The 15,094-nt window shown below is 39.3% G+C and overlaps 1 long non-coding RNA gene across 1 annotated transcript; it reads right to left on the reverse strand.

Moving 5' to 3' along the window:
- Positions 1-543: 543 nt before the first annotated feature.
- Positions 544-14,065, reverse strand: LOC139031606 (uncharacterized). Its single transcript, XR_011484108.1, has 2 exons — positions 8,882-14,065; positions 544-3,844 (listed from the first exon to the last, which is right to left on the reverse strand). It is a non-coding gene; the product is annotated as an uncharacterized lncRNA (long non-coding RNA).
- Positions 14,066-15,094: the final 1,029 nt, after the last annotated feature.

Raw genomic sequence — 15,094 nt, forward strand, 5'->3', positions numbered from 1 at the left:
GATGTGGTTGCTTTTTCTCATCTCCAAGAGCGTAAGGACTGCATTTCCCGCATGGTAACACCAAGGCATGGTGGTCTGGTGGGGAAAGCGGGCTACTGGGAATCAGAGCACCTTGCTTTGGGCCTGGTCTTCAGTAAATCAAGTAAATCCTCTGCGCTTCCGTCCTCTCTCCCCCCTTTTAAATAAACTTTATTGAAGTATAATTTACATACAATAAATGTACCCATTTTAAGTGTACAGTTCATGTTGTTTAGGTGCTGTGTCCGACTCATATGGTGAGCTGTGTTATGCTCACTCAAGTTGTGTCTGACTCTTGTGACTCCATGGACTGTAGCCCACCAGCCTCCCCTGTCCACGGGGTTTCCTAGGCAAGAATACTGGCGAGCGTTGCCATTTCCTCCTCCGGGGGATCTTCCCAACTCAGGGATCAAACCCACATCTCCTACACTGGCAGGTGGACTCTTTACCCCTGTGCCACCTGGGAAGCCCGTAAGGTTTGATAAATGGATATGTTTGTCATAATCAAGATACATGACTTCTCCATCAGCCTCAACTTCTTTATTAGATAAAAAGCCATAAAGATGATTTAGTTCTTGAGTTTCGACAATTTTTGTTTTTCAAGAAATTTGTCTATGTCACCTCTGCCATTAGATTTATTGGCATAAAATCATTCATAATATTTTCCTATTATGCTGTTGCTGCTGCTGCTAAGTTGCTTCAGTTGTGTCCGACTCTGTGCAACCCCACGGACAGCAGCCCATCAAGCCCCTCTGTCCACGGGATTCTCCAGGCAAGAACACTGGAGTGGGTTGCCATTTCCTTCCCCACCTGTTATCCTAGCAATGTCTAGATTATTATGGACACTTAATACTCAGCAAAAATTCAAGGGTAGCCCTGCTCAAATCCCTGAAGCATTTTCTCTGTGTATCTCTGTTTTCTCCTCTACTTTGTCTGATATGTTCTTTATATGGCTTTAGCCCCCCTGGGTTCAGACATCTGTATTCTCAAATCACTGAGACTGCCATGCTCCGCCTGGGTTCCCTTGTCAAGCTCCAGAAATTGCCTCCAGGAAGAAAGCTGGTCAAATTGTCACGCTCATAGTACTTGCTCTTGTTTTTTCAGTGATTACAGTTTTGTACGCCTATGTTCCAGTAACTAAAAACACTTGCTTCATACATTTTGTCTAGGTTTATACATGTTTAGAGTGGAAGAACAAGTGTAGTACTAGATAATTCAATTTGAATGCAAGTGAGAGTCCTCTGAAATATTTTTTATCCAGTAAATTATAGGTTCTAACAATATTTGCCTGGCCTATTTCACTAGATGGTTATAAAGATAAATTGAGATAATGTGCATCAAAGTGTGCTTTATACACTGTAAAATATTCTACAAGCCTCTTATAATAACAATAACAGCAACAATAACTGTCATGATTAAATAAATCAGCAAGGACATCAGTAAGGCGCAGCTCTTGATGATAAAAGAATTACAAAGAAATACCTCCAATCTAGGGAGTTATGACATATATATTGAAAGTCCACATCAAAGTAAGGTGACAAATATTATGTGCCATATAATAACAGTATAGCTACTCTTCATAAAGTACTTAAGACATGCTAGCTAAATTCCTTATAAACATTATTTCATGTAACCTTTGAGAATCTTTTGAGGTAGATATTAGAATCTCTTCTCCACAGATTAGGAAACAAAGTTCAGGAAAGTTAAGTAACTGAAAGGTTTGCATAGAATGTGCTAGAGCTTGAATTTAGACATATGACTGTATCTTGATTCTCCATTAGGAAGTTAGACCATCGGTTTTACGAATTGAGAAGATAAAGAGGGATATGTTGGCTTGAATGCTAAGGGAATGCTTTATACAGAAAGTGGGAGTATAGATGGATCACTTTGAAGAAAAGTTAAATAAGAGTAAATAGGAATACAGTTTTAGAAGAAAAGGATTACAAAGAAGCAAAGAAATAAATATTGTGTGTCTCAGAGACAGGGACTAGAGTAAATTTATTAGTTTGTAGTAGTAGCAGCTAAGTTTGCAGCCACATTGTGTAAGACAGTGATAAATTAAGTTTAAGATATTGATCCATTATTTCAATCTTAACATATCTTCAAGTGTAATGCAAGTGTCGGTTATTGTTTCTGTTACTTAAAAAAGTAATAGTTACCTGTGCCAATGTATTTGACTGTTAGTGCTTTCCACCGGTGTTATTCCACAATCTTGCAGTTTTACAAAACATCTATTCATTTTCTTAACATCTGTGAGTGTCTGCTCTGTAGTAGGCCTTGTACTAGGCATGGAGGATATAAAATGGAATCTGATATTGCTCTTGCTTTCAAGGAATTCAGTTAATTTTCAAGCAGGAAGCGCTGTCAAGCAGACAGAACTTGGGGGGTAGAATTCAGGAGGGAAGTCAAGGCTAGAAATGTAAATTTTGGAGTTGCTGACATGTGCATAGGGAACCTACGCATCCAGAAAGACAAACAATGGAGAGATTTAAGAGAGCAAAACGAAAGCAGCTGGAACTTTAAAAAAAAAACTTCTGAATCTTACACTACACTCACACCTATTTTAGCTAATCTTGCAATAAGGAGAAAATGAGAAATGTTACTTTGCGGTCATAGGCTAGCTATTATTACAGTGTGCACATTCCCTTGAATCAGCGGAGTACTCAGTAACTGGGGAGAAACGGATGTCGATGTTATCCGGGTAATCAATATCTTTTAAATGCTTATGATGAACCTGTGGTTAAATGCTTCTGAGCTTGAACTGAGATTTATTTTCTTAGGGAAATGTGAATCATTTTCTCAGGACTCTCGATCTTAGAGTAGAAGAAAATAGCTCCTTCCCAGAGGTAGAGCTGAATTGTACTGAGTGTATTGGGACTCATCTTTTCTTCAGGAGAAAGATTTTATGGGGAATTAATAGCAATGAAATCTGACCATCTACATATGACACAGCCAGGGATTTCTCTATCCATCCTATATTACAACGGAGCGGACTGCAGAGGGGTCTGAATAAAAGGACTTGGGAGATCCTGCGGTCCTGAAGGCAGCTGCAGAACTTGGCCCCTGGCCAGGGATCCTGGAGGTCAGGATCATTGAGAATCACCAGAGAGGGAGTTATCCCCAGGGGGATACTGGGTGAAGAGATGGTCAGTCTGGGACCAGAAGAGTAAGGAGGGGTAAAGGTGGGGGGGGCGGGACCCTGGGGAAGGCCTATGAGTACGGTGTGGGAAAGACAAAAGGATGGAGTGGAACAGAAATGAGAGCAGTTTCAGGAAAGCGTTGACTCAGAAAATGAGGAAGAGAGATTTCATCAGAATCAAATACAGCTACACGAGATAACACAGCAGATTTAGAAAGATCTGAGATTTGCCTTTGCAAAGTCATTCGCAAAATTTTGGAGTGTAATTTCTGATCTTCACTTTCTGAGATCACCAAGGTGTTTTGTTAGCTGCCTTAAAGAAAAATTTATTTATTCGTCTTTGGCTGAGCTGGGTCTTCCATCCTGTGTGGCTTCGCTCCAGCTGTGGGGAGCAAGGGCATCTCCCTAGTTGTGTGCTCGGGCTTCTCGTTGCCGCGGCTGCTCTCGTTGTGGAGCACGGGCTCTAGAGTTCTCTGGCCTCGGTAGTTGCAGCATGTGGTTGCGGTTCCCGGGCTCTAGAGCACAGGCTCGATAGTTGCGGTGCGTGGGCTTGGTTGCCCCATGGCACGTGGGATCTTCCTGGACCAGGGATTGAACCTGCGTCTTCTGCACTGGCAGGTGTGTTTTTACCACTGAGCCACCAAGGAAGGCCCAATTAGCTGCCTTTTTTGTTTCTGAAAGTTGACCCTGAAGATAAAATCAATTTGCATACATACATATAAATGAGTAATAAGCATATTTGCTACTTAAAGATCATCTTACAGAGAAAAACACAGGAAAAAAAGACATTAAATGTTAATGCATATGTAAGTTTATAACAATTGATAAAAGCAAGTTCAGGAGCCTTCTCTGTACAGAAGTCAGTGGCTCCTCTTTGTTTAAAAGCCAGAGCACTCCTTATTCCATCTGAAAATCAAAACTCTGCCCTTTGTCTCCCAGTACAATGACCCTTGAAACCCACCTGTGTACCTTTGCTTACCCCTCCACTTAGACTTTCTTTGATACATTTTTCTCCACAAGTATTTAGACTCCTTCTGTTTACCAGGTAAGGGGATTACTGTGGAAACTAAGATGGCCATGGCCCCTGGTCATGTGAAGCCTGACATCTTGAGGGACAGGAAGACATTAAATATCACATATAAATTGTGTGCAGAGGATATTGATATACAACTATAATGGCTAAATTAAAAGAGCTGGACTCAATTTGGTGTAGAGCAGAAACTTAAGCCAAGATCTGAAGGGTATGCAGTAATTAATTTGGTAAAAGGTGGGGAAAGTGTTGGAGGTAGAGAGAACGAGGTGAAGGGGCATAGAAGATGAGGAGAAAACAGCCTAGGATAGGGTGTGGAGGAAGGCAGGGGCCAGGGTATGCCATGACCTGGGTCAGAATGAGGCTTGATCTTTTCCCAACAGGTGACTGGAAGTAGCTGAAAGGTAGAAGCAGAGTAATCACACAGTCATTTTTATGCTTTAAAAGATCATTCTGGGGCAATATGCATGAATAAGATTATTTTTATTTTTGTATAACAACACTAAGTGAAATTTAAAAGAGGCCATCACCATCACTCTGATATCAAAACCAGACAAAGATACCTCAAAAAAAAAAAAAGAAAAGAAAAGAAAAAAAGAAAATTATAGGCCAGGATCACTGATGAGCATAGATGCAAAAATCCTCAACAAAATAATAGCAACCTGTATCCAACAATACATTAAAAAGATCATACACCATGCTTAGGTGGGATTCATTCCAGGGATGCCAGAATTTTCCAGCGTTCGCAAATCAATCAATGTGATACACCACATCAACAAATTAAAAAATAAAAACCATATGATCATCTCAATAGATGCAGAAAAAGCTTTTGACAAAATTCAGCACCCATTTATGATAAAAACTCTCCAGAAAGTGTGCCTAAAGGGTACATACCTCAACAAAATAAAGACCATATACAGCAAACCTACAGCTAGCATCATACTCAGTGGTGAAAAGCTGAAAGCATTCCCTTTAAGATCAGGAACACGACAAAGATGTTCACTCTTGTCACTTTAATTCAACATAGTTTTGGAAGTCCTAGCTACAGCAATCCTTTTACAGCAAGTAAAAGGAATCGAAATTGGAAAAGAAGTTAAACTATCGCTGTTTGCAGATGACATGATACTATACATAGACAATCCTAGAGAGACTACCAGAAAACTACTAAAGCTCATCAATGAATTTGGTAAAGTTTCAGGTAACAAAATTAGTACACAGAAATATGTTGCATTTCTATACACTAACAAAAAAAAATCAGAAAGAGAAATTCTAGAAGCAATTCCATTTACTATTGCATCAAAAAGAATAAAATATCTAGGAATAAACTTGTACTCGGAAACAAAAGACTTGTACTCTGAAAACTATAAGATGCCGATGAAAGAAATCAGAGAAGATATAAGCAGATGGAAAGATATACCATGTTTGTGGACTGGAAGAATCAATAGTTTCAAAATGACTATACTACCCAAGGCAATCTACAGATTCAGTGCAATCCCTATCAAACTACCAATGGCATTTTTCACAGAACTAGAACAAAAGAATTATATACCATGAGCAACACAGGTTTGTTCTGTGATGAAAACCTGGTTCAAGGTGAAATTTTGTCAGCATCATCTACCATGTTAACAAGTTAAAGGAGAAAAGTCACATGATCTGTATAAATCAATTGAGGATGAACACTTGACAAAATCCAACAGCCATTCATCATAAAACAATCAGCAAAATAGGGGTGGGGGGAAAACTCTACAATCTAGTAAAAGAATGTTCATAAAAAAATCTTATAGCTGGCTTCAGACGTAATGATGAAAAGTTGGATACTTTCCTTTTAGGATGGGGAACAAGCAAGGATACCCACTCTCAACAAAGAACTGAAGTTCTAGCCAGTGCAGTAAGGAAGAAAAGGAACAAAATGGCGTCAGCATTGGAAAGGAAGAAATAAAAGTGTTCCTGTTTTCAGATTACATGTTTTTCCACAAAAAATTCGCAACGGATGAATCGGGTTGGGCAGAAAATTCATTCAGATTTTTCCATTTAAGATCATCTGAACTTATGGAAAAATCTGAATGAACTTTTTGGCCAACCCAATATTGCAAATATCTCCTACAACTGTTTAGTGACTTCAGTATAGATACAAGGTCAACATAAAAAAATCTGTTGTATCTCTATACACTAGCAGTTAACATGTGGAACTTGAAGTTAAAAATACAATACTATTTACAATTCTTAAAAAAATTAAAATATTTTGATGTAAATCTAGCAGGATTCATATGCTCAAAACCGCCAGACAGTGATGAAAGAAATCACATGAAATCTGAACAAATGAAGAGATATTCCAAGTTAATGAACTGAAAGATTCAAGGCAGTTAAGAAGTCAGTTCTCCCAAAGTTGATATACAGATTTAATATAGTGTCTTATCAAAATGACAGCAAGATTATTTTGTAGTTAGAGACAATATTATTCTAAAATGTTCATGGAAAGGCAAAGGAACTAGAACGTGTAAGACAACTCTAAAGAGATAGAAAAAAAGAGGCCTGTACCCAACAGGCCCTGTGAGAATTAGGGCTTCCAGGCCGCCGTCTGCAGGGCAGCCCGAGGCAACAGGTCAGACGTCTGCTCTGTGCTACTTCTATTTCATCTGCTGAGACCAGTGGTAGTGGCTCTGTTTTTCTTCTATTACGTGAAGAAAACTGAGTTTTCTTGAGGAGCTGTAGGCTCAAGAGGATCAATTCTGCTTCCCCTTCATCTTGTTTTTTGTGCTTTGAAACCTGACTGAAATTTTAAATATTTATAACATTCTTTGCATAGAAATTGTGTCTCTCTCTTTGGATGTATTCATCTGTTTTTTAATTTGTTTGTTCATTCATTTTAGGGATGTTTTAAACACTATACCATGAAATAATTTTAGTCTTGTAACCAAGGTGTAAAAGTTTTCATATGTTCTTCTTCTAGCTTCCACAAATGCAACCATAGCACAGTGACCAAAACAAGTTAAAACAATATACACAATGCCTTAAATTAGTTGACAGACCTTCTTCAGACTTTACCAGTTGTCACACTGATGTTCTTTCTAGGATCTAGCATCTAAGGCAGCATCAACAATTGCATTTAGTTGTCATCTGGCTTCAATGTAGGACAGGTCATCGGTGTCTTTTTGTCTTTCATCACCTTGATACTTTTGAGACCTGTCTCTCAATATGAGTTGATCTGAATTTTACTCGTGGTTAAATTCAGTTTTACATGCTTCTCCCTTTTAGGCCCTGGGTCTTGAAAGCTTGGGAGCTAGAATGCGTATTCAGTCATTATGAGCCTGTGTTTTTAGTGAAGGGCACGTTCATTTAGAGGAAAAAGAACTGCTTCTGGCCCCACCTCCGAGCTATAAAATCAGTTCTTAGTGCAACTAATCCAACACTTATAGTTCACCTCCTGGGTTTTCATAAAATATTTTTAAGGCACATGAACTTTAAGTGTTACATTATTTAATGTGCTATTTAAAACAGCTAAATACCTGGGAGTGTCAGTTCAAAATCCCTATCATTAGTCATCATTAATTCACTAGAAGCACGGCTAAATCATCAAAAACGAATTCTTAGGCCAATTACTGGATCAACTGAAATTCCTGAAGACTGGAGTCACCCATAAATAACCTCAGAGCGTAACAGTTCCTTAGGCCAAATGCACCCACACTGACCAACAGGCATGGAGGGACTGACCCTTTTAAGAGAGTTACAGGCTGGGCATCATTACCAACATCTCCAGAACAGATATGGGAGGCTGACAGCAGTTCAGAAGTCCTTTCCAACTGTTAATTTAGTTGCCACATGAAGCTGATAACTGAGCCAGGAATCAGAAACCCAGTTCCTGCTTCCTAACTATCACTGCGTCACCTTAGTCAAGGAACCTAACCTGCGTCATTCATTCATCCATTTTTGGGAAAGAGGGAGTTGTGTGTCCTCAGCACTGTACCAGGTGCTGGGTGTCTTATGCTGAATCAAAACAGATAAAGAATCGACCAGGGACTTCCTTGGTGGCCCAGTGGTTAAGCATCTGCCTTGCAGTGCAGGGAACACAGGTTCAATCCCTAGTGAGGAAACTAAGGTCCCACTTGCCGCAGAGAAGCTACGCCCGAGCAGTGCCGCTGAGGAGCCTGCAGGCCACAACTACAGAACTCAGGCCCCACAACAAGGACTTGGTGCTGCAGCCAGGACTGGATGCAGACAGATAAATGAAAAAACAAGCTAACAAGCCAAGCAAAACAAAGCAAAAACACCTCAATGCCTATCAGTAGATGAACATACGATTTATGGTCTCTCTATACATTGGAATGCGTGCCTGCATGCTAAGTTGCTTCAGTCATGTTCGACTCATTGTGACTCTATGGACTATAGCCCACAGTCTCCTCTGTCCTTGGGATTCTCCGGGCAAGAATCCTGGAGTGAGTTGCCATGCCCTCCTCCAGGGTATTTTCCTGACCCAGGGATCAAATCTGCATCTCTTATGTCTCCTGCCTCGGCAGGCAAGTTCTTTACCACTGGTGCCACTTAGGAAGCCCATACAGTGAAATACTGCTTAGCAATAAAAAGGAGTTAATTATTGATACATGCAACAAGCTGAATCTCAGAATAATTATGCTGGGTGAAAAAAGCCAGACAAAAGCGTACACTTTGAAACAGAGGCTCAGAACGTGCGTGCTCACCTTATAAGACGGAGGAGTCACCGCGGGCTGCGAGGATAATCGGATGTTGTGTAGACGAGAGGAAAGACGGTCAGTGGTGAGAGTTGGGGACGCCCTTCAGCTTTCCCTCGGTGTCCCAGCTTCCTTGGCCGAGAAAGGAGTATTTCCTAAGACTTCTGTGGCAATCAAACAAGGTCACACATGTGAAAAGTAAAAGCGAAAGTGTTAGTTCCTAAGTCATGTCCGAGTCTTTTCGACCCCATGGACTGTAGCCCGCCAGGTTCCTCTGTTTATGGAATTCTCCAGGCAAGAAGACTGGAGTGGGTAGACATTCCCTTCTCCAGGGGATCTTCCCAACTCAAAGGTTCAGTTCCAAAGTTTTGTGGATTTAAAAAAAAAATAACATTCTGCAATTTATAAATAACATTTATAAAACTGTATATGTGGAAATGCTTTGCAGTTTTCAGTATAATGTGAAATGTTAGTTTTTTAAACACCCATAAAAATTTAGAGCTGAGCCTTTTGGTTTAAAAAAAAAAAAGAGTAAGCAAGAGGTAAGTGGCTGAGGGAGAAAGCCCAGTGACCAGATAGCTGGACACTCCAGGAGACAGAACAGTGTCTAGATGGCAGGCTCTGGGCCAGCAAAGGGTCCAAAGGAGGGCGGTGACGGGAAAGCTGACTCCCCGAAGGACATTACTTCTAGAGCTGTTTCTTCTGTAGATTTAAAATGCAATAAGGATGGGTGTCTTAGAAGCATCATAGAAGCATCTATGCACTTTGAAATCTCGTACATGCCTATTATAAATAAATTAAAGAATACTCTTGGCATTCTCATAAAATACTTTTTCTATTAATGTGTTTGAATTTGTATAACACGTATTACCAGTTCAAATCTGGGGAAATGCCATTACTTCCATTTTAATTTAATTGTTTGTTCAATATCATCTCCCTATCTCACCATCCTAAACACACACACACACACACACACACACACAGTTGATGATGCCAGTTGAACTGACTAGATGCTTTAACTCCACATGTCACTCCTGTGTTGACCTTGCTTTTGCCTTGTACTACAATGGTCAGCATTGGAAAGAAAAGCAGTTGTTCTGTAGGGACTCACAAATAAAGATCTTACAATTGCATTTAGAGAGTTATACATCTAACAGCACCAATAGTATAATTGCAAAGCGACAGTAAGTACTTTAGGTAATTATTTGCTAACTTTTTTAAATATAATTTCTATTTATGTACTTATTTATTTTTTGGCTGTGCTGGGTCTTTGCTGCTTCTCAGGTTTTTCTCTAGCTGCAGCATGCAAGCTTCTCATTGCGATGGCTGCTCTCATTGTGGAGCACGGGTGGACTTTGGGGTGTTTGGGCTTCATTAGTTGCCACACGTGAACTCATTCCTTGAAGTTCCCAGGTTCTGGGGTACAGGCTCAGGGGTTGTGGCACGTGAGCTTGGTTGCTCTGTGACATGTGGGATCTTCCCGGATCGGGGATTGAACCCGTGTCTCGTGCCCTGGCAGACAGATTCTTTATCACTGAGCCACCAGGAAAGTCCTTCTTATGTGTTTTTTTAAAGTAAACTTTTAGAACAGTTTTAGAATTACAGAAAGATTGTGAAGATAGAACAGAAGTTTCTGTTTACTCCATACTGAGCCACTCCTGGGGTTGACATCTCACATTACTATGGTGCATTTGATCAAAGGACTAGCCAGTATTGATACATTATTATTAACTAAGGTTCATGCTTCATTCAGATTTCCACAGGTTTTACCCAGTGTCTCTTTCTCTTTCAAGGTCCCATCCACGATGCCACATTACATTTTGTCCTCAGACCTCCTTAGGTTCCTCTAAGCTGCCACACTTTCTCAGGTTTTCTTTGTTTTTGATGAACTGAAGGTTTTAAGTTTTACTGCTCAGGTATTTTTCAGATGGTCCCTGAATTGAAATTTGTCTGATGTTTTTCTCATGATTACACTGGGATTCTCTGTGGTAAGAAAATCACAGGGGTAAACTATCATTTTCATCACATTGCATCAAGCACACTTCGTTAATATGAGTTACTACAGTTGACATCAACCTCGGTCACCTGAGTTATTAATAAATGTGTTCTGTAATTTGTGTTGTTTACTCTGTGCTGTAGCCAGCCTGCCATTTATTTTTGTTTTCCAATATTTTGAGAATTTGAAAACATACAGAGAAGTTGAAGGTTTAAGTTTTTATAATAGTTTTTTTTTATTTTAACACATTCCTCCAACATAGATGATGCCATTGGTCTTTTACTACACTCCCTTTATCATATTTACTACACACACTTTATCATATAGTTGCCTGTCTATCCATTCTGTCATTTTTTCACATCAACCCACCTTTTAAAAAAATTCTGTCGTTTATTTTAAAATTTATATTTATTTTTAGCTGCGCTGGGTCTTTGTTGCTGTGCCTGGGCTTTCTATTATTGCGGGAAGTGAGAGCTACTCTTCCTCGCGGGGCTCGGGTTTCTCGTTTCGGTGGTTTTTCTCGTTGCAGAGCATGTGCTGTGGAGTGCGCAGGCTTCCGTGGTGGTGTCATGCGGGGTTAGTTGCCCCTCAGCATGTGGAATCTTCCCAGACCAGGGATCGAACCCATGTGTCCAGCGTTGGCAGGCGGATTCTTAGCCACTGGACCGCCAGGGAAATCCTGTCATTTATTTTAGATAGTGCCACTTTTGCCCTTTAATGTAATAGAAAATAGAGACAGCCTTGTTGCAAAAAGACCAAAGGAGAGAACCGTGCTGGATTTTAAAATAGAAATTTTATAGATGTGAGGGGAGGGGCACATTTAGAAGAATGTGAAGGATAAAAATTAGCCTCCAATTTACAAACTGCAGAAGTCCTTTGGCATGATGAAGTGAGTCAGGGATGCTCCCTGGAACCTCAAAGATTGCCAGACATTTGCATGGAAAGAAGCTACAGGAAACTGTGGTTCAAAGCCTGTGTGCCTTTAGGACATTTGAAAAGAACGGAAGAGCATTTGCCAGTTTTAGATATCCAGGAGCATGACTCCAGAGGGATCAGTTCAGTTCAGTCCCTCAGTCGGGTCCGACTCTTTGCACTGGACTGCAGCACGCCAGGCCTCACGGTCCATCCAAAGGGATAAGACCAGAGAGACCAGACTTTGCATCCCCATTTCCAGGAACCCATCCCCAGCACTACGCAGGGCATGCTGGGACACCGTTTTAGTTATCCATCCCCCAAATGCAAGGAGTGAGTAATGTCTATCTCCCGTTGACTGCACGCGAGTTTCTCCAGGAGAGTGGTCTTTGACGATTTGCCGGGGCTGCTGTCAGAAAGGAGTACAGGCTAGAAGGCTTACACAACAGAAGTGTGTTTCTCACAGCTTTGGAAGGCAGACAAAATCAGAGTGTTAACAGGGGTGGTTTCTTCTGAGGATGGTCAGGGAAAGCCTGTTCTAGGCCTTTCTCCTTGGCTTGTAGATGGCTATCTTATCCCTTGTTTCTTCACATTGTCTTTTCTGTCTGTGTTCAAATTTCCCTTTTTATAAGGACACCAATCGTTTTCAGGGCCCACCCTGATGATTTTAACTTGATTGCCTCTCTGAAGGCCTTGGGTTTCCCTGGTGGCTCAGTGGTAAAGAATCTGCCTGTGATGCAGGAGACGCAGGTTCGATCCCTGGATTGGAAAGATCCCCTGGAGGAGGGAATGGCAACTCCTTCCGGTATTCTTGCCTGGAGAGTCCTATGGACAGAGAAACCTGACGGGCTACAGTCCGTAGGATCCCAAAGAGTCAGACATAACTGAAATGACTGAGCATGCAGACATGAAGGCCTCATCTTCAATAAGGTCACGTTCTGAAGTGCTGGGGTTGGGACTCAAATGCGTGAATTTGGTGGAGGGACACAATCCAACCTGTAAGTCTTCAAGTTTGTTTTTTGCATAACCCTTAAAGAATTTGGAAAAACTACATGTCTCTCACACAGTTTAACATTGGCATTTAAGGATTTAGATCACAGGTTTAAATTGTTCCAAAGAATAAAATTTCTGACATTTTGTAAATATTAACACTTGAAAATAAAACGGTTACCCTTTTAAGTGTATCCAAAGGAGTCTAAATACCGTAACAGTTTGACTCAATAACCATAATCCATTATGAAAAATGCATGCATAATTTCCTGTGGAAAGTTTACTTCTTTCCATTTTCTCTTTCCATTCCGATTCTCCCACAGAATTTTATCTTCATGTAATACATTTTTCTTGCCAGAAAGTCTCTTTTTGAACCACCCTATCATACTTCTTAACAAAATAGTGAATGGAAATTGAAGTTTTAAAATATGTTTTATTTCCTGGGATCATAAGGCTGTATTTAAACTTTCTTGTACATTGAGTTGTTGCAATTATTATTGTTAATACAATTGATGAAGATAAATTTTTTTTTATAAAATAATTTTTCTATTGTGATTTGTTGAACAGAAAAAATGAAGCATTATTGAAAATGTTTCTCTGAAATAATGCTTGTCTCTCTAGTTAATTCTTAAATCCTTTGATGAATGGCATAATGCTAGAACAATACAGATTCCTGCATTGATTTTCTTTTTGCCTCAACCTTATTTTTATAGCAGTAACGAATGAGAAGCAGAAAGACTTGGGCCCTTGCACTGGAAGGTGAAGTGAGCTCAGAGCAGGGCCTCAGGATGGTGGTGGTGGCTTGGTTGATAAGTCACGTCTGACTCTCGAGACCCCATGGACTCTTGCCTGTCAGGCTCCTCCGTCCATGGGATTCTCCAGGCAAGAATGCCGAAGTGGGTTGCCATTTCTTTCTGTGGGGTATCTTCCCAGTCCGGGGATCAAACCTGCATTGCAGGTGGATTCTTTACCAACTGATGACCCCAGGCCACTAGGATACTCAGTGTGATATCAATAATTTCTGTAATAGCTGAAAAATAAAAACATTAATTTTGTTACTGATCAAAATACTTATCATATTTTAAAATATATTTTCATCAAACTTAAGTGGCAGATTTATCTCATTTAATTTATTTTAAAAAAAGGCTATCCCAGTGTAAATAAAACCAGTACCCTTTGTTAAACCTATCAGCAAGATAAGATTTATTTTCTGACAGGAATGTTATAACTTCATTTTTAATTCAAATGTTAATACTGGATTAAAAAATTCTCATTATGTATTCCTTGAATTTAATACTGAGTAAATATTAACTACTACAACTAAGAAGTAAATTTCAGAATGCATATTGTAAAAAGAGATTTTAAGAAATGCAGATCTAATAAAATTAATTTATTTACTTTATAAGAAGTTATGCAAACAAGATAATGAATTGAGATGTTGTTTCTCATTATTTAATTTATAGTAATGTAACATACTATATTTAGCAAAAAAATAAATTATTTTGAAGTAGGTATGTGAAAAAAAGCATGGTGTTTCTTTGGCAAACGTGTTTGTGTACACATACTGATTGTTGGCATTCTGCTATGAGGAATAATTAAATTAGAAGCAAGTATAAATATCATACATAAATAACACTTTAATTTTTAGATCTTAAGATACTTTCCTAGTATTTAAAGGAAGGAAAAAGTACCTATGCTGAAACTCACTTATCTAGAAGCAAACATATAATTTTATTATTTTTTTGTTGGAGGAGTAGGAAGGATTAAGTGCTTTATAAATAAAATTATATGAGAATTTTCTTCAACTGTAATACATGTTTAATGATAAGCTTTTATCACATGCATTTTAGCTGCTTTATTGAAGTTCACACACCAAGTCAGAAAGGAATTATATTTCATTTGTGGGTTTTATCCAGTTTACTCTGCACAGTTTGATAGTTCCAGGAAAACATTTCAAGTCCATTTAAAACAAATTCAAGTCACTAACATGTATTCCTCTGGTTATTCAAAGCTACTTTTCTTTCCAGCTGATGATATATTTTGGACAAAAATATTGAGGACAGCCTAAAAGAAAGCCCTACACCTGAAATTGCCTATACATGAAAAACTCATAGAGTATTAAAAATATTTTACCTGTGATTTGTTCTCATTAACTGCCCCTACCCCACCACTGCCAATAGAGTTGCAATTTTTGACATTAGTCTAGGAATAATAGAGGCAAAATAATAGATGTAAAAATGCAGAGGTTATCTCTTCTACCCCTCTCTACTGTATAACTGAATATTCCATTTTAACCACAAACTTCACTCTTAACAGAAATGTGT

This window comes from Odocoileus virginianus, chromosome 27, assembly GCF_023699985.2.
Source record: "Odocoileus virginianus isolate 20LAN1187 ecotype Illinois chromosome 27, Ovbor_1.2, whole genome shotgun sequence".
NCBI lineage: Eukaryota > Metazoa > Chordata > Mammalia > Artiodactyla > Cervidae > Odocoileus > Odocoileus virginianus.